The 20,707-nt window shown below is 42.6% G+C and overlaps 1 protein-coding gene across 3 annotated transcripts in view; it reads right to left on the bottom strand.

Moving 5' to 3' along the window:
- Positions 1–15,078, bottom strand: part of slc20a2 (solute carrier family 20 member 2) — a 43,387-nt gene extending 28,309 nt beyond the window's left edge. The window contains exon 1 of one of the 3 annotated variants that reach the window (XM_080499716.1): positions 14,833–15,078. The gene's annotated coding sequence lies outside the window, so the exon portion shown is untranslated. Of the gene's footprint in view, positions 1–1,648; positions 1,739–14,711 lie in introns of those variants that run through there. The other 2 variants (XM_080499715.1, XM_080499717.1) reach the window with 2 other exon arrangements.
- Positions 15,079–20,707: the final 5,629 nt, after the last annotated feature.

Below are 20,707 nucleotides of genomic sequence, written 5' to 3'. Positions count from 1 at the left end.
ATCAAATCAACCTCTCGGGGCAGGAGGGGGGTCTCTTAAGAATGACAACAACGGGGCGCGTTGCTCGCAACGCCACATCTTCAAAGGTTCCTTGTGTGTGGACACTTGCACACACACACACACGTGCACATTTCCATAAATCGTCTCACTCGTGCTATTTTCTGTTCTGCATTGCAGCACTCGGTCAGGCTGTCAAGAAGCGAGTAACTGGTAATCCTTCAGATTGCCTCTGAAGGTAATTACAGGCACACTAGTAATGTGTCAAAAATTCATGGGGGCCTGCAAGCTAAATCAATAGCTTTCAGTACCCCTTTTTTTTTTGGTGATTTACTCTCCACATGTTTCAAATAGTGACAAAACAAGAGTTACTAAGGAATATTTGTCAATCTGTTTGGTAGTACTATATTAAAATACACTACCTATCGCTAGAAATTAGTGTGTTAATAACCATCTAAAGACACGTCGAAGCAAATAGCTCAGTGGATTGTAGGACACCACCAGCAATGGAGGTAAATGACCAACTGTGTTAAATCACTTGAAATCCAGTTAACCAACATCATTTCAAACACTTGTTTGCTGGAATCCTAAGCCACGCATTATTAAGGAAAAGTATGTTACAGCGATAAGTACCTTGCCCACAATGCAACAACAAGATCGAGGCTATGGTGTGGCCAGAGGCTCAAGAAGCCTTGAGCCACTTGCTTCAACCAGGGATGAGGTGTTTCAATGGGCTGATGAGCCAATTTTCTTGCGGTCTTCAACCTCAGCGGTGTTACCTCCAGTGACATGACACGAGTGAGCCTTATTGGAACTCTCAAGCAGCTACGTCTGTAGCCACAAAAGGCATTTTAAACTTGTTTTCATCATGTACAGAGACACAAATGTGTAAAATCAAAAGACTTCTAACTTCCTCCTTTGAGAAGACAACGTTAAATCACATTTTCCATGCTCAATATCCAAACTTTTAACGACACGAAACCAAGCTCTGGAACAACAGCAAACAATTGAGAACCCCCCTTAGCTTCCCATGGCTTTCAGTGTTGTGTAAGGCTTATGTTTAAATACTCTTAAGGTCAGCTCTCTCTGGTTTCAGTGGAGACTGTACACGGGTTTGACTCCCCGGCCCCGAAATGGCAAAGTGACTGAAGCAACTCCTCCCTACCCGAGTGTCTGCGCAACTGTTTTAAGTAACTGAGACAGACACACTGCCGTGCACGGTCCGCAAGCTCATCTGTCCTCATAGTCGCGTCTAAATTCTCGATCAGGCAAAATCAGGCGATTAAAAGACCTGAACATTCAGATGACTTAAACTGGACTTTTTTTTTTGACCTTGTGACTTTACATATGAGGAGTTTAAAGCACTTTTCTGGAATCCGATGAGTACAGATACACACTCACTGCATGAAAACCACTGTGGATAAAATAGAAACAACACAAAAGGTTCGGGAATAAAGACTTTTTGAGAGCAGAAACTATTAGTCACCTCTGAGAATAACCCAATGCTCACAACAGGGATCTTAATAGACCAATCAAACTGAGCCACAAAGATGAGCCTGCAGCCAAATGCTTTTTCATCAGCACTGAGGGGCCCGATATTGTTAGCTCAGCCTCACATCATATGACTGACACAATTAGGTTTGGTACCCACCGATAATTGTGGCTTTCTGGTGTTGTGGTCCAGCTTTATTATCCGTCTGCCATCTGCGTCCATGTTCCCGAGTCTAGGAGTCATCTTACCCTTGACCCTCGCTCTGTTTTTGTTCTCTCTCCTCCCTCTCCCCCTCCCTGCTTTCAGATCCAGCCGGACAGTTCCAGTTCCCTCGACAAATCAGCATTGGTACCCAATAAGACAACCAGCACCCCTCCCCACCGCTGTACCTTTCTCCTATGCCCGGCCCGAACGAGATTTATTCTTCTTAGAAGTGGAAACACAGAAATGTTGATCTGGCTCTGTGATCACAATGCCCTACCAGGACCGCCAACCCACCTACGTCTTTCTCCGCTGCTGAGACTGGTAATCTCGTGTTGGCATGCTCTACGGTATTAAACTGTGTTACTGGAGCAAAGTGGGTGCCGGTATTCGTGATTGCTGAAACTGCAGAGCAAAGAAGGCGAGAGACGACCAGGAGGGAGACATACCAGCACAATTAATGATGTTGTGGCTGCCACACAAAAGGAAATAAATGCAAGTTGCCATATCGGTTTTGGTCTTCCGTCAACACTCGGTAATAGACTGATCCCCCCCAAAAAATAATAATTAAAGGGTGCTTCAAAGAGAATGCTCTGAAAGTGTGGCACTTCAGCTGTAGTACAGGTTTTCACACACCCGAGGGTCACATGGTCAAGTTTGGAAACTGGACAACCATCGAAGAGCAAAACAGGGTCTGCCATTGGGGTAAACACTGTAATATTATATTGCAGTTGAAGAGCTTAAGCCCCCAAGTTCAAACACACCCAACGCTGACAACTGCTGAGTTAAGAGCTCAATATGGCTGTACATGAAGCGCGTTCCAATGTTGTAATGCTGTTGTACAGCTCCGGTGCTTCAGAACCCACTGAGCAGAACCTGCTCTTGAGTGGGTTCTGCACCCGGCCGGGAATTGAACCCGGGCCTCCCACATGACAGGCGAGAATTCTACCACTGAACCATAGGCTATATGTGAGGGACTTTTAGAAAACAAACAAATCCTTTGTAAAACCAGATGTTCAAAAGCAGTGAGCAACTGTATACAGCCAGAATTATGAGTTTATTGAGGCTATTTTTATTATTTGGGCTTCCACGGGTAAAAATATAAATCGGCACTAATGCTCTTCAAGACAATTGTTTTTTGGGTTTTTTTTACATTTAAGGAGTTAGCAGAACATTTTTTGAAGGCTTTCATTCTTTTGTTCTTACCTGGAATGTTGAGATTGACGAGAGAGCTACACATTAGTTTTTCAAAGGGCCTGAGTTTGCAGCAAAAGAGTGTCTGGTGTAAGAAACAACCAACAGCTGAAGGTCTAACAGGGAAGTAATCCAGATTATTCACATATGAAAATATAACTACAAAAATTAGATGAGTAATATAGAGTCATAAAATGATTTTTAATGTCATCAAAAATACAACAATACAAAACAATATCATCTGCGATAAACACTTCTTCAAATTCTTCATGTCTTTGTACGTTACAACTGGTTCGTCCAAAATAACTGTTATTTCTCTTTGACTGTGCTGTGTTTAATTTTATTTTGGTGTTTTTTCCCCCCCGCATTACATCGCCAGCCTGCATCATTTCAGAACTTTGGTTTGTTGTTACATTTATTCATTTGGCTGTTATTTCTGTGCTTTTGTCTTTGTGGATTAATCACACTCATCTTTCATATTAAAAATTCTGCCATTTTGAATTTGCATAGCATAAATATATAGGACATGGAAAGATATTTTAAGTTTTGCAATTTCGATATTAAACAAGTTGATATTGCCATGACGATTAATTTGGGATACATTGTGCGCCCGTCGCATTAAAGGGATGTTGGAACAGAGAGGAGAGAAAGAGAATCAGGCACAGGGAGAGAGAAAAAAAAATAGTGAGTGAGAGGGACTGGACCCTCCTAAGCTGGATCTAGTGGCCTGTGCCCTCCTGCTCTTAATCCTGGCGTCCAGCACATGACCCAGCTAACAGTATTATGAAGTGCTTTGATTAGACCTGCTGCTGTGCGTACGTACTGGGGGGGCACACGGGGTCCCTCTGCTCTACCGCCACTTTACAGGAATGCCAGGCCTCCACACACACACACACTCATTAGCCATAAGTTCACCCCCCCACCACACCGACCTGTGCACAGCGGAAGAAAAGGCACGAGGGCCGCCGTGGATTAGGCCTGCATGTCAGTGACTCAGCGGATTAGCCCCGGCACTGTTATTCTACGTTAAAACTAAGAGTAATGCTCTGAAAAGCACTGCTAGCGCGCGCCGCGGCCCATAGGCCGCAGAAGGAGTTTGCAAGCGAGGCATTTAGAGCGGTCACAACAGGGAAGGGAATTTCACATGACGACTTCAGCACCAGGCCCTAATCGCATCAAGGGGGTCTCAAAAGGGAGATGTTTGTTTTAAAGTTTACGGAGTATTGTTTAAGCCTGCTACTGATACAAAAAGGAAGAAACAAACCTGCAAAACAAGGGACTACTTCTGAACAAGTGACATGATAGAAAAGGGCACTTTACAAATAAGTGTCTCGGTGCTCTTCTCTTGCATCTCTGAACGTTTGTAAAATAAGTAACACCTTCAGCTGCACTTTGAAAATATCACGAAAGGAAGCAGGAGTAAAGCTGGCCGGAGCAGACAATGTCAACACAGACAGTCAAATGTCAAAATGAAATCCTCACCCTCGGTGGTGAACTGTACCAACAATGTGTACGATCCCAATAAACCGTCAGGTTCAAAACTACCTGGTTACTAGCCTGCACACTCAGGAGAAAGAGAAAGAACCAAGATTTATTATAACACTACTGAGCACACAGTTTCAGTCTCAGTGATACAATTTGCTGACCTCCCACAAGCATGATGCCAAAAACAAAATCCAGTGGACACTTCAGCCACTGCACCTTTAGAACAGTTGTGTCATATTTCTGCCTTTTCCAAAGGGACAAATGTTAAGTTTTGAGAAGATCTAATGTAGAAAGTCCATTGTTGACACTGTTGTTTGCAGCAGTTAACTAACGAACTACAAAAATAAACAAAGTCAAAGCTCTTTTACAATGTCAAGCAAAACAAGGCTTATTGCCCTTGTAAAGTAATTTTATGGCAGAGTTGTCCAATTAGATTGCGCAAGAACACCTAATGAAGTGGCCAGGCAAGTGTGTGTGTGTGTGTGTGTACCGACTAAAATACAATTGTGAATCCTGGGCGTGTTTACAGTGTAAAGACACGGCTTTATTTCTGTCCTGAAGACTAAATTGCTTCATCTCAGACTGACAGTGTAAACAGTGTGTGACCAGTGTTATCTGTCACATGTCTGCAGGTTGTGTTGCACGCTTGCAGCACATGGTGCATACACACACACACACACACACACACACACACACACACACACACACACACACACACACACACACACACACACACACACACACACACACACACACACACACACACACACACACACACACACACACACACACACACACAGTACTCTCAAACTTTAAGAAGTGCTGTTCCATGCTTGCATGTGAGGTTTTTTTTTCCACACACATTTTATTAAAAAAAATAAATATAGATGTGTGTGGAAATGTCTCCTCCATACAATCAAAGCCGTGTTTATGCTCATAGTCGATTAACAAAGGAAATAGGTAATTAATCCACTCCACAGACAGAACATGGGGGGCAGCTTCGGCGGCTGTGCCCTGAAATGCCTGCCGATGAAGTGGAGGCGGTTCAGATCATTACATGCAGTCTTTTTAATACAGCTGTCGTACTGACTCCAGGGAGAGATATTTTTGGGGACAGTATCCTTTGAGGCTGTGTGTGGCATGTGCTACTTTCTTTGTGTCTGGACGCTGTCGCTCAGTGCTTGACGCTGAAGGAAAGTCATTGTGACAAGTGGTCTGCTGGCGTTCCGGTGATGGAGGGAGGGGAGAAGCGGGGGTTGGGGGTGGGGGGTGGGGGGTGGGGGGGTGGTTAGAGAAAGGCTGACTTTGCATGGGTCACCTCTAATCCTCTTGGACGAAATCATTTCATTGAACTTTTCCACCCATCGCTTCAAATCAGAGCATGAGCTCTCCCCACCAGGAGGGGGCACAATGAAGCTCAAATCCTTTTGTTTTTTTGGCCCCAGACATTGTGAGATTTTCTAATTCGCGGACAAAGGGGTTTCAGTTGGTTCCTAGAAATTCCATTCAAAGTCAAAAGTACTGATTATGCCACATCTGGCACAGCTTGGCATTAGGACTGTCCCTGTAGGTTTGTGTTTGCGTGACTTGTGTAAGCTTCACGCGCTGCCACTTGCTACAGCAATCCACGGTTTTATATGTACACACGCACATCCTGTATTTCAAACGACATGCTTCTATAACAATTTCATTATTTCTGTACTTTTACATAGATCAGTGTCTCCAGCAAGAGAGGCCCCGTCTGTTCTGTTTTATGTGGTTTTATGTGAATACCTTGGGTCCTCTTTAACCTTCTCTGGTCTTAAATCAATAGTTCTTCCTTCTACCATTCCTCTTAAAGTTGTATTGTAGTGGATGATTTCACGCTACTCGCCATGACCTGGCATATTTTCATATATGTTCAATAAATATGCATACTTACATGTCTCGTTTGTAAATGAATTATAAATCCAAGATTGACTTCGATGTCGCTTCTATGCCATAAAAGGAGCAGGAAAAATGCGTCGCATTTTTTTTTTTTTTTTTTTCATAGTACATTAATGGCACTTTAGACATAATCCAATAGGGTTCAAATATAATTCCAACTAAGAAACAATCCCCATAAAGTGATAATAGCAATGTTGTTGTAAGTCACATTGATCTCTGACGACAGCTGCTGGGACAGATGATGTGAAGGTTCCCGTCCACTCTGGTAACTCTTTTCTTTTTGGTTCAAATGTAATGTTCAAGTTTCACAAAGATAAGGTATTCTCTAAAAAAAAAACAAAAGGTGGAGATGAGGGTTTCTCTGTACGTTTGTTTTTTGGTCTGATGGGGTTTGGAGGTGGGCCTACAGGCATGAGCTCTGACTTTGGGCTTGATGTGTAAATTCCACCAGATCGGGATCAATTCCCAAAACGGTCACTTAAAACCATGCGTGCACACACGCACGCACGCACTAAAAATAGCCACCAGCGCATCGAATAACATGCACGTTCATTTTTAGAAATGAAACTGTATGTGAAACAGTTCATCGCAATAATTTTGGCTGAATGCTGCATTTCCTAGTATGTTTTACATTCAGAGATTTAAGTGATTAGAAAGCACAACTCTTCTCACGTTTGATTTTAATGTATATTATGTGAGAGGTCTTTACATTAAGTCTGCAACTGGAGAACATTCATTTTATTTGTATGTTTATTGCATTGCACTTATAATAAATTAAGATTTAAAAATATTTGCACGGTAAAATTATTAATTTTACTCAATAATTTTGTTATCATGATTTCATCTTTTAAAATTCAAACTATAATGTCATGCTGGGTAAGGGCATTTCCTTGACCCCCAGAATTTCATAGTAACTTTTAAAGTGTTTAACGCTCTCTGTGTCTACAGCCTGAGTACATAAAGACAAACAACTCTCTTGGCTATTCATGAGCAGCTAAAACATTTCCTGAAGCCTTAATCTTCCCTCAATGCCGATAGCACAGCAGCTCATTAGGACACCCAAATTGATTTAAGCTCAAGTCTTTAAATGGCGCACCAAGAAAAATCACACTTTCAATTCAACAGTAATTAACATTTCAGCCCTCAAGCTCGAGTGGAATTTTTTTTTTATCCTATCGCATATTCTGCACGCCATAAACAGAAGTGTTTATGCGCAAAGATTATGTCGACAGGTTTGTTGACTGCAGTTCTGGCTGAAGCTGGGAAGACCTTCTCAGTGTTACTGAGGTGGGGGGGGGGGGTTAGTGTTAGAGCCAAAGCGGGGCTGGAATGTGTGAAACACTATGAAGATGTCATCACCTGTTCAGTGAAGGGAACCCTGGAGATTTTCAACAATATTTAATGCTCCTCTCACATAGGTCGCTGCTCTGACTTTACCCTGAAAAAGCGCCTTCGCCGGAGGAGAAGACCTCCTCCTGTGCACGCACCACTTTCTGGCTTTTTCCCTGGGGTTTCTCGTTGTACGCGAGTATTTTCGGTGCCTGTGCACTTTCCAGGCTCCGTTCCAAACAGGGCTCTTGTTTCCATCATAGATCTAAAAGGGACCAATTAAACAATTTACCATTATTAAAAGTGAGGGCAATGAGACCACTAATAACACCCTCCACTTAGTTTAAATACCCCGATTAATTCTTCAGTAAAAAAAAAAAAGAAAAGAAAAAAAAGCTGCCTACAAATACTGTAATAGGCAGTTCCGCATTGTTCAGTGCAATCATATGTAATATCAATGGTAATTCAACAAATAAATTAGGGGTAGGTAAGTGGGAGGATTGAAGGGCAATATACTTGTACTCGGTACATTAGAGTTCATAGATTACTGAGCACAATGACTAGATAAAAAAAAAAGCTGACATTTTGAATATTATGCAATAGTTTTATATGTGTAATTTCTGAGACGAGGTTTTAACTGATTAAAAAATTAAAGGTCAGCACTTTCTAGAAAGTTATCGGACATTTATTCTGCACCAGGAAAAATGATGATCCTTTCTATCTTGCTTTGCCCTGAAACTGTTCAATTCATTTGCCAATGTGAGGTCACTTTAACAGATGTTTTTAACCCGTAAAACAAGCCAGAAGTTGCTTTGCAATAACAATACCACCTATGATCCTGACACCTTCCCACCCGCCATGACAGAAGCATGTCACTCAACGGTGCACGTGTTTATTTCCAGTCTGAGAAACGGGCTAACAATATTTAAGAAAGAACAGCAGTGTTGCAACAGCTTGACAGAGCTCCAAAAGCACGCACACCAGCGTTTCGCTCTTATCGAGAGCACAATCGTTTGCGAACAATCGCCCAGAATGCCATTCTTCTGCCTAGTTTATCCCCACCCCACTCCACAAGTCGGCCTCTGCACAGATACCTGCGCAGACTGACAACTGGCCCCGCCACCTTCTCCGAGGTGTCATATATCCACCACTTGCTCTTGTTGCTAAAGGTAAGCGGGGAGGAGGAATGATTTGGCTAGAAATAGCAAGTGTCACATGAGTGTGTGCAGTGACCAGTCAGCCAGCTGCTCATCCTTACATGGAGCACTGCCCCATGCACGCAGTCAAATGCAAATAAGCTGTAATATTTTCGACGTGCCTCCGGCAGACAGGTCGGGTCAGTCACATCTCGCACCTGCTCCGCCGAGCTGCGCGGTAACGCAAAGTAAAACTGTGAAAACTCAAATTGGGCAGTGCTAAACACCAAACTCAAACAGTACAATAAGGTATGCCAGAGACTTTTTTCCAGTACAGTGGAGCACATACGTGTATGCCAATCTCAGCCTGAAGGAAAAGAGGCTTCTTCTTTAAAACTTTGTACTGAATCTGTGTGTTTCTGAAAGGCTGAAAAATAACTAAATTTGGCGATGACCCCCCCCTAAGAATAGTTTTTCCCATGCTTATTTTAGTATTTTTTTCCAGAACCAACGTTTTTTTCTCTATTTTTTTCCTTCTACTTGCTTTTTCCTAACCCCCAAACTGACCGTCAATGGCATTACGACTCACTCAAGTCTGACAATCACCAAGGTGCTTCAGAGACAAACGTGGGTGACCAGAACAATAAAATAATGACCATTCGAGCGGCCACAAATACAACCACAAGGCCCCATAGTTCAGCAGTAAGCCTGTCATTAGCATAGTTTACACCAGGCCAGCACCCAAACAAGAGACGCACTGTGTGACGGAGCTTTGATACAGACCCTACCGCACACAGAAGGCCACCAGAAAGCCCAGAGACCGGCTCTCATGGCCTGAGTGGAGTGCACCGACGGAGCCAAAAGCACACAACGGGTCAGAGGGAAACGATGTCATCAGCAACAACAGTGACACGCTAACTGGGGGTAATAAATGGCTAATTGTTTCATTGTAAGAAGGTTTGGTTTCTCTTTTTCATGGGAACGAATTTCGGAGGTTTTGTCTTTGAAGAGGCAATGACTTACGAGAGCGGAGGCTTTCTCGTAAGCGTCGCCCTCTACAATTTAGATTGTGAGTCCTCTGCTTCAAAGCAACCGAAATAGGGGAAACTAACAAGAGGCCTAAAGCCAGAGGCGTGATTTAGAGAAGAAAAAAAACAGCCAGTGAAAGCTGCAAAGGCTGATCTCCAGCAAGAGAACAGGAAAAAAAAAAAAAAAAATATGACCACAATGATCATGTGTAAACATGACGGTACATAACCTCCACTTCATTAGCGATTAAAGCTCACTTAATGGCGATAGAAGAATGCAGGGGTGCGTGACAGTGCTAAGAGAAAGACAAACCAGCAAAAAAAGAACAACAACATTATTGGTTTTATGTTTTTCAGTAGACGGCGTTCTCCAAAAAACCCGCTGCATGTACATACATGTCTGCCATCCACAGGGTGTTTGATTACATAAATGGATTCTGGGTGTTTGTGTCCAGATAACCAGGTTCTGGCGAAATGCAGAAATACAAACTGCACGGGTGGTCGTAAAGAGAGGTGGGGCTTGAAATGGTTGGCCTGAAGCCACGTTTAAATCAAATGAGCAAAAATTAGCCGTTGTGCAACTCCTCCATTTGTTTTCAGCTTCTCTTGTCCATCACTGACGGACAGCAGCTTGCTAAATGAGCACTCGTCTCAGTTTCCTCTCACAATAACAACACCCATAACACCCCACCTTTCCCGTTTCCTTGTTGTCCGCGGTGATTGTTTTGGCCGTTGCTCATAAAATAACGTAAAGACGCGTTATCGTCTGATCGAGGTGGATGACAAGATTATCTCAGTTTGCGGCGGCAACATGGGATTAATCAGCGCCGCGACGAGCACACGGGCTGCGGACGTACACAGACAGCATGACGACTCACGCACTTTCTGTGCCATCATGTGATGTTGCCATGGCGAGGGAGGGCTCAGACATAACGGGGTAATTGTGCTCGCGGGGCGAGGTGGGCTGATCAGAGAGACAGTCTGTTCTCCGACTGCGACACTGCCAACCCCCGATGCCAAGTGCCCTTCCGCCCACAGAGACGAAGACACACCCACTGGCGAGGGGCCGGCCGGCACTGGGGCCCTACCATCATGGAAAGCAGAGCGTGCTACGCCGCCTTTTCCCATACATCTCATCTTCCTTCCCACTCATGTTGACTCACGAAAGGTCAACATCAGTTCTTCACTCAAGAAAATAATGAAATTAAGATTGCCGTCTGCATACAGTGGGGAGCTATGAAACATTCTAAGCTATAACTAGAATCTTGCCACTGGTCAAGCCAGCAGCTTTTTTTTTTAAATCATGTTGCATTTCATTAAAATCTGCCATTTTTTTCCGATATGTCCTTGATTAAAACAGAAGAAGTAACAAACCACCACAAGCTCACAAGCCAAGGGTTTGTACAGAAATTCAAAACTAACACCAACACAGATAAATCATCTAATAAATACGCAGACAATGCATTCAGGTGTTGAGGAAGCATCGTTTATTGATCTCGTAGGGGAAATTATTCCTTCCGAGGAACACTGTCAATAACTGTTGATCCACTTTTTGCCTCAACAATAATTGATTACTCTGGAAGTGAAGTTCTGTTAATATGGTTAAAACAAGAGATTTGTAAGAAATTTTTCACCAAACACACCAAAAACGCAGAAGACAGAGCACATAGAAATGTAGAAGTAGATTCCTGCAAACTGTATGTAACTCTAGTTCTATAGGTCTATGGTCAAGCTTGTCCTGCAGCTCCACCTTGATTGTAGTCCCTGGTTGTTGTGGTTATTTGCTGACATTGCGGACCGCGGTGGGGGGGGGGGGGGTAGAGGGGTCTTCAGATCTTATTCTGAAGTAATGTAAACAAAGTGATTGTTCGTTTCAAGAGAAAAGAAGAATCCTTCATTTGTCAAATGTATAGGCCAAGCCCCCCCCCTCAGAGTCTATCCAATCAGAACATAGTTTTGAGTAATCTATCCAATTCCTGAAACTATATCTCTTCACAGTGCACACACTGTGCCTTTAAGGTGGATCCAACACCGATCCGCATCTAAAGCGTGAATCATACGTTTCATCAACTTTCACTGCATGTGAGCAACAAAGACACACCCAGATGAAGAAAAAAAAAAAAGAACGTTTTCTCTCTTGACAATGTGTTGAACATTAAAACATGACACAATGTACAAATACCTGCTCTGAACCGGCAAACAGCCGCCCTACCCCGTGGACTGACAGCCAGCCCCAACCCACAACTTCCAAAACACAAGCTTTCAATGTCTGACTTAACCGTGCCACAAACATGCAGAGCTGGGTGTCTGTTATGAAGCGCTTGGATTTATGGTTTAGCAAAGAAGAGAGAGACTCTGTTGACGGTGTGATGGAAGCTGTGGCTGCACCCTGTCGCCACACAACTGGCAATTTAGTGTGAATCACTCTGCCTTGATTGTTTTCTTTTTTTTTTGTCTCCCCCTGAAGGATTACATGTACAAAAGACAGGTCAAAGTACAGTCAAATATAATTCAAATCAATCCATGCTGTTCCTGTGACCCCACCTTCAGTCCACAAGATAGTGCTGGAAATCGTTCATTAAGGCACAGTCGGAAAAAAAAAAGAAAAAGGGAGGACAACAGTAGTAATAGTTTTCCCCTCTGCCAAAGCTGCCTGCTGGCAAAAACCAATCACTGCAGTCAGACCTGATGAGGTTCAGCAGCAAGGTTGCTGGGAAAAGAAGGTGGACTTTGCAAAGCAGACAGCTTCAAACGCAAACCACCAGATTACCAGAAGAACCTTGCATTTTCATAAATCCCTGCAAAACAAATTGTCGGCCAGCAGGCTGGCTGGCAACTTTTCAAGACAAAAACAAGGTTGGGGGGGGGGGGGGGCTGTAAGTAAACAAAAACAGTGTGCATCATCATTACGTGAACATGTTTTTAGGATGTGGCATCCTGTCATCAGAGGCGCTAATGCTCTCATTCAAGTAGTCGTGTGTGAAAAGGAAGGTAGTCATTAATCTACAAATCTTATCGTAATAAGCTTCCGTGTCAGCCTCATAATCTTTAAAGGCCAGACGAGATACAACAATCACAATGTGTTTGACTGTATCGGTTTTACAGCAGGGGTGGGCAATTCTGGTCCTGGAGGGCCGCATTCCTGCATGATTTCACTGTACCCTCACTTCAATACACCTGATAGTAATGATTCCACTCATTAGTAATGATTCGGCTCATTATTTGGCTTTCTGCAGAGCTTCATCATACATTCAATAAATCTGAGTGTGGGAGCAGTGGAACACTGTCTCGTTAACTGACTCCTGCCATTTTTAAAAGCCCAACGCTTTCCTACTCTTCATTTCTGTCAAAAAGAAACCAAAGCAAAACGAAACAAGTGAAGTGAAGGGAGAATCAGACATTCTTCTCCTTTCTCAGTGTCTTATCATAGCATTCAGTCTAATCATTAACCTGTTTGGGCAGCTTGGAGGCTGAGAGGGCTTACAGATGACACAACTCCAGTAAATATATATATATATATATATATATATATATATTATGGCGTAATGGTAGTTGTACTAATAAAGTTTGAACGGGATCAGATCAAAATCCAGTGGACAATATAACATCACAACAACATCCACAATGTAAATATTATTGTTTTGAGATTAAAAAAAACAAACATTCTTTGTTTGTTTGTTATCATATCAAGCAAATATTAAAACTTGACACTTTTCTGTTGTGAATAACTTCTGGGCTTGGAAAGAGTACATTTCTACCCTTTCCCCTCATCACCCAGGTGTGCTTCTCAGTGTGCACTAAAACAAACTCCCACTTTGACCTTGCCCACCTCTCAGTTACTCATGAACGTGGGAACGTTCAGCCTTCCGCTGTAGGTGAAATAATCCAATTTAGCTGCAGTGCATATAGCGCAAGGTAATCTAATAATAAAGTCAGGTATATCACTTACATGCAGTTTTTTTTAATTCCACATCAACAGCTTCCACCTTAATGCACTGTGTTATTGATCATAAATGTGATTACAAATCGCAGTTACTTTTTTTTACTAGAGATTTCATGGTGTTTTATTTATAATTCCCCCTTTTAGTCCAGTGCACCGTTGCAATACATATCCAGGGAGATGTTTTGGTTTTTTTTTACTTCCCTGTCTGTAATCACCCATGGAGACAATGAGGCTTCCAATGAGCAGGAACATGATGCACGTGACAATATAAAAAAACAATATTTGGCAACACACGTACGTCTACCTGCATATCAACAGGTTTGTTTATGTCTGTCGGACTGGTTGGGATGGTTGTCCCGGGGAGGAGGGGGGGCGGCTTGATCCTCCAGTCACTTCCTAAATATTTGGGATTGGCTTGTCCCAAAATCCTTCACTATTGGGCGGCGGGGTGGTAGTGGCGTGGCGCACTGCGCATGCGCCGGTGTCGACCCGCCTTGTCAAACAGTGTCTCGCTCATAAAAAAGCTCAGCGGAGGGAAATGAACTCGCGTGATTAAAACCCAAATGACTAAACCCTGGTTGAAAGCGGCTCCGGGAGCCGAGCGCCAGCTTCTCCCCCGGCTGCCCCCGCGTCCCCACACCGGCCCACCGCCGACGGAGAGGCCACCGGAGCGCGCGCGCGCGCGTGAAACGGGGCTATTGTGAGAGTCGCACACGTGCAGCCACTCCACTCACTCGCTCAGTTGCGTGCGACCAGTGTGACAACAACGTAACCAGCGAACTGACATTTAAAAAAAAAAAAACATCAACAACAACCTGCAGGCCGTGAATGGAATATTTTAACAGTACATAATAATAAGAAAAAGAAAACATGTCTGCCAGGGGGCGACGTAAATACAATAGCGGAGACGGCGCGTCTGAGCGGCGCAGCAGCTGATTTAAATACAGACATGTCAGTTCTTACGCCGCGTTCACACTTACCAGGCCTGATCTCGCTTCAAGTCTGCTCCCGAAGAAGCACGAGGTGGAGAAGAGTGGACAGCGCGAGGAGGGGAAACACACATGGGCTGCGCGTTTCTTTTGCTAGACGAAATGTACTTACCGACGAAATAGGACACCGCAAATAAGGGGTGGGGGGGGGGGGGGTGAAATGTGCCGTTCCCGTCCGCCTCCACGCCTCTATCTCCGGACCGTATTTTCCCAGAACGGCTCAACGTGGGCTGCGTCGAAAAACCGTGAGATTCCAGCAGTGGCTGTCGGCGGCGGTCCCCCCTGGAATGGTCCACCCTGCGCTCATGCGACCATGTTGCCTTGAATGTCGCCTGCTGCTGCCGCTGCTCTCATCCGGGCGTTCAGTGGTCGACTCTTCACTGCTGGGATGACAGCTTTGGGATGGAGGGGGAGGGATGGAGGGGGAGTGAAGGAGGGAGGGAGGGAGAGAGAGAGTGAGAGAGAGAGAAAGGAATAGTGGTCAATATGTAAGGGCAAGGTGACGCCATATGGGGGGGGGGGGTTATTATTATTATTATAGGGGTGTTTGAATTAAAACAAGGTGAAAGTTTAGCTTTTGCGCAGTGTATTTTTTTAATCATATTAAGCGTTGCATATTTGAGAAATCAACCGGTGATTAAGCTTTTCTTTTTTTTCCCCCCAGTGCTTGAACTTTTCCTGTGTTTCGCCCTCCCCAGTTTCCCCCAGTTTACCTCTGTAAAAATGCCACAAATCACACAATGAAGTGAGTGTGCCTTCTGAGATCTATTCTCTGCTGCGTCCCCTTTCAATGGTGCAGTCTGGAACCGAGCGGAGAAATGCAGTCATTTCTTGTTTTGGGGAAAATGAGTCTTTTTTTTCCTTTTTTTTTTTTTTGTATCCGCAACGTGCGTGATGGTGACCACCGTGTGGAAGGCAATGTTTAATCCGTCTAAATATTGCTATCTACTATGAGCGTGGCCACGTGCGTAATGCATAAATGTGTTACATAACCCAAGGAGCCAGTCAACAGCGGTGGGTGGGAGAGAGGGAGGAGGGGGTCGTGTGGTCGGTAATTAAACCAACATCAACCTCGGATGTATTAGTATTCTCGAATACTTTGAGGAAAAACAAAACAAAAAACACCGAACTATAGAAACCCCACAGATATCTCACGGACTAAATGTTTCCATATTGAACCAATACCTTAATTCCCTTCAAAGTATATTTGAAGTTTAAATCCTCCACAGGAGCACTGGTGTGCGTGATCATTTCCCTTTTGATTTGTTTAAATACTGAGGCCTGTCGAGACATGACCGCTCCATTCACTCAATGGTTGGGTGGAACAACTGACTCTTGCTCCACCACCCAATTCAACCTGAGACTATTTTATTGGAGTCTAAACACACTGTGATCACACATTGCCATATGTGAGACGTTACAAGCTCCTGGCAGCAGATGTAAAAATCACAAACGGCTATTTCATTTTCACATTTAAACATTTTTTTTTATTATTATTGTCCAAGTATTCTTCACATTTTCATAAATACTTTAAAAAAATACACAGTAAAATGTATTTTCAGGGTCACTTAACTCCCCAATGTGCATTAAAATATAGTGTTACAATATTTTACGTTTGATCAGGTTTTCAACACTAAATCAGGTAACCTTGGGTACTAAAGAATTGTTGTTGTTTTTTTTTTATCAATTTAAACGGGCAAAAACAAATGTCTTTATGTCAATGGATCAAGTGTCATATTATACACAACATTTTTTTCCCCAATTCTGGCTGCTGCTAAGCCTTCGTTGATTGGAGGAAACAGGACGAAGGGAGGAAGTTGCCAAATATGGCCACTTGGCTAATAAAGGGTTAATGGAAGGGTTAGTCAAACCAGACGCACACATGCGGCTGAAGCACGTTCAATGAGAGTCAAGAGCCAGATTACCAGTTGAGTGGGATATTTTTGACAAGGCCACCTCCCTGAGAACACATAAACCTCTTTATTAGGTTTGTGGTTACTTCGTGTCTGGCTGTGGTCATTTTTAAATGGGTGCGCTGAGTCACGGGCCCTGTTCTGGTGTGGGACAGTGGTTCTTCACCTTTTTTTTTTTGTCTGGATCTACCTCTTGTTGCTTAGAAGAATATCAGCAGAGAACTCACTGATTATTAATTTGCCTTTTATTCGTCACACACAGCAATTATACATAGTAAAAAAAAAGTGCATCGACATGTTTGAAGCACCTGTTACGCACCGAAACAACAGTTTTTTTTTATGGGATGGAAGAATACAAATAAGAATCTAGAACACACAGAATGAAAATAGCACAGCATATGACATTAATGATAATAAAGAAGATGATGATAAGAAGGCAGATAAAAGATAAACAGATAAATATGTGTAGACCAGTGTTGAATAGTGCAACTAAAAAGCTTGAACATCAAAGCGAGGTCTTGACTTCCCTCTCTACATTTTGTAAAGAGTGTCTTCATGGGTTTCTAATTCAAAATGAGATTTTTACAACCTGAGACCAGACAAAACGCCCGCCCACCTACCGCTACACCAGTGGTCACTCAATTCAGAGGCCACTGTTTTCAATTCAGAGCTTTATGGCCTTTCTGTGTGGGGTTTACACTTTAGTGTGAGGTCAACTGGTGACTCAAAACCGGTCAGAGGTGTGTGTGTGTGTGTGTGTGTGTGTGTGTGTGTGTGTGTGTGTGTGTGTGTGTGTGTGTGTGTGTGTGTGTGTGTGTGTGTGTGTGTGTGTGTGTGTTTGTGTGCGTGTGTGTGTGTGTGTGTGTGTGTGCGTGTGTGCGTGGTTCATTGTCTCTCTCAATAATAACCCTGTGGCACACTGGTGACCTCTCCTGGGTTTCCCAGGCCTTTCATCCCATGCCTTTCATCATGGGCTCCAGCTTCGAGTCACCCTATATGTTGGATAAAGTGGGGATGGATGGATCTTTCACTTTGCCGTCGACCTGATGTTTACAGATCCAGATCTCGTTGCTCGCTGGCTTGCGTAGTCATCGCTCATTTGATATCTTCAAAAATGTGACAAAAAAAGGTCACGACATATTCAAAGAACTGATGCTTCACACCATGTTGTATTCATTCAATTGAGACATATACAGAAAGGTGACCAAACTGGAGTTGTTTCAAACTCGTTATTCTCCAGTATGAGTGAGTTAATAATTCTTGATATAGCCTGACAACTCAACACATGGACAAAGGGTTGCATTTGAATTGTGTCTGATGTGGATTCACTTAAATTAAATGTATTGAAAAGTTGTTTTTTGTGTGTTTTTTTTTTTAGGAAAGCAGATCTTAAATGCTCTGTATTTCTGCACCAAAGTGAAACAATCATAATTGTTTGTGGCCACAGTTGCACTTGTGATCTAAATACTGGGGGATAGACATCTTGTTCTTCCAATGTGCTGTCTGCCTTCTTACAGTCAAACAACACATTTCACATCTTCATCACAGTTTCAGGAAATCGATCCCCTTCGTCAGTGCTTTCCCGGAGTCTTCCAGAGCTGCACTGAGTTCCGCTTTGTGACGGTAGTAGTCTGCTCCTTGCAGTTACATAATTGCCTAATCAATCTGCAAACAGATCAAATGTATGAAACACTGGCTTTTGTTCCTCTGGTTGTAGCGTACAGTCTGCGCCGGCCTCGTGTCACGGCAAGCCTTCCTGGGTGCAGTGTTAACCACATTCTCTGAATACACTCCCACCACTCAAACAAACCTTTCCTCTACATATGTCATTTGACAATCAAGCTTTAATCTTTACGACTCACTAAAACCAATAGCCGCTTTTCCACTGTTGTGACATGGACAACTCAAACCAAGCACCACTATTCCGGTTTTTGTGGCACGTGCATGTTTATACAGGTGTCTTTCGTTTCAGGTTCCATAGAGAAACTCAGTATTTTAGACATGATAGGTGTTGCTGTGTATGTTACACTTCTTTATGCTCCTTAATTTAAAAAAAATGTCAGCCTTATAACAACAACATGCTGGAATCTAATTGCATAACTGTAGTGAGCTGTCAGTCCGACTTGTGGTTAGTGTTCCTTGTATTTTTCTATCCAGCTGACTTTTGTTCAGTTTGTCAGTTGAAGTTCAATACAATCTGTAAGTAAATATACAGCATAATAATCAATAAACACCCACAGCAGCAAAATTCATATTTGTTAAAGCAAATGATTATGACTATAAATCCAAAAAGAACGTGCATCTAATGCAGATCGTTTTGCAAATAAGTGCAACCTAAAATATTCATTCTGACACATTCTCCTCCCTTATGTTGGACTAAGCCTTTTTTTCATCAGAATACAAGATTTATGCAGTGTTTGTGGATATTTTCACAAATGCATCCTCACACAGTTGATCTGCTCATGTCGTAATATGCTAGTTCTGATGACAACATTATTCAACATTTAGTTATTCAATCCACGTCTCAGTGTTGCGAATCTTGTGATGTGTCTGATAATTGTACTAAAGCAGTGCAGCACCAACAATCAAAAACTTTACATTATTGCCTGGATGAACACAGTGCTGATTGTTCATAATTTGGTGTATTTCGATGTATTGTTGTGATGTATGCATTAGTCACTGTTAAGCCTTGTGCATATTTAATGTTGTATATTAACTTATTTGGGTTTTTTTAAATTTGTATTTGATATTTTGGCATTTTGTTCTATTCTATTCTATTCTATTCTATTCTATTCTATTCTATTCTATTCTGGTCTAGCCTATTTTTCAGTGTATTACCGAATATTTGCTGTCATCTAGTGGCAAAAGCACAGCATAGCAGAAAAATCCACCGTGCCCCTTTTTAAAGGCAAAACTTCATAGATACACTTTTGCAATTGAAATATATCAAACATAAGCCATAAACATGACCTAATGCAACCTTTTATTTGATATTTTTTTTATCTATATAGTATAGTAAGATAACAAATAAGATAACAATAATAAGATAACAAAAGAAAAACAAGGCTCCCACAAATAAGTTCAAAAACACACGAGACTAAATTATGATGGAAACTATTTTACATCTGACACAGAAAAGATGGCAGCAGTCTCAAGGAGACACAGTGTGGCTACAACTCCAAAACGTGGTGGCTTAAAACCAGGACTAAAAACAAGCAGTCATACAGAGATCCAACAATTATCAATATCAGAGACAATAACGAAAAATGACATGAAAAAAAGTAGAAAACCAATCAAAGATGGGGAGTGAAGGAACAACAAAATCATATAAAGAACAAAACAAAACAAAACAAAACTGAATCAGAAAAAACCTCAAACAAAATCACCACAACAGCACTTAAAGTGTTAGAGACACTAAACACTTAGAAGCGCATTTAAAAAACAGAATACGATGGATTGTATGTACAAGCTCATGTTTCTGACTGTTCTTTCCCAGAATTATTTGATCAAAAGCAAAATGTATGTAAAAAACAAACAAACAAACAAACAAAACATTAATGTACCATAAGTATTACTAGTTGCTGCATGGTGGTACAGTGACTAGCACTCTTGCCTCACAACGAGAAGATCTGGGTTCAAATACCCATGATCCTTTTCTCCCATGATCCAAAAACATGGATGTGAGGTTAATTGGTGGCCCAGAGAAGTAAATGTGTGTGATGTGTGCAGTATAAAAGGCGGGGAAACATTTTTATTTTATAACCATAATATGTCCTAATTACAGTGAAATTCAGTAATACAAGTGTGTTTTCACAAAAATGATTAAGAGTAAACTGTGAAGAGGCCTGTCTGTGTCTCAGGTTTAAATCCCGGCTCACACAGACCGGAAACCCAATGCATTTTGTGCGTGTCCATTCATCAGCTGCCCTCCACACACACACGCACGCACGTACACACACACACACCGCCCTGCCCCCTCTCTCTCTCTCTCGCTCCTCACACGCGCGCGCGCACACACAGACACACACGCACGTCGCACACGCGCTTTACGACACACGCGCGCGCGCACACACA

The sequence above is a fragment of the Blennius ocellaris genome (assembly GCF_963422515.1).
Source record: "Blennius ocellaris genome assembly, chromosome: 7".
Lineage (NCBI taxonomy): Eukaryota > Metazoa > Chordata > Actinopteri > Blenniiformes > Blenniidae > Blennius > Blennius ocellaris.
This window is presented reverse-complemented; position numbering and strand designations above follow the sequence as displayed.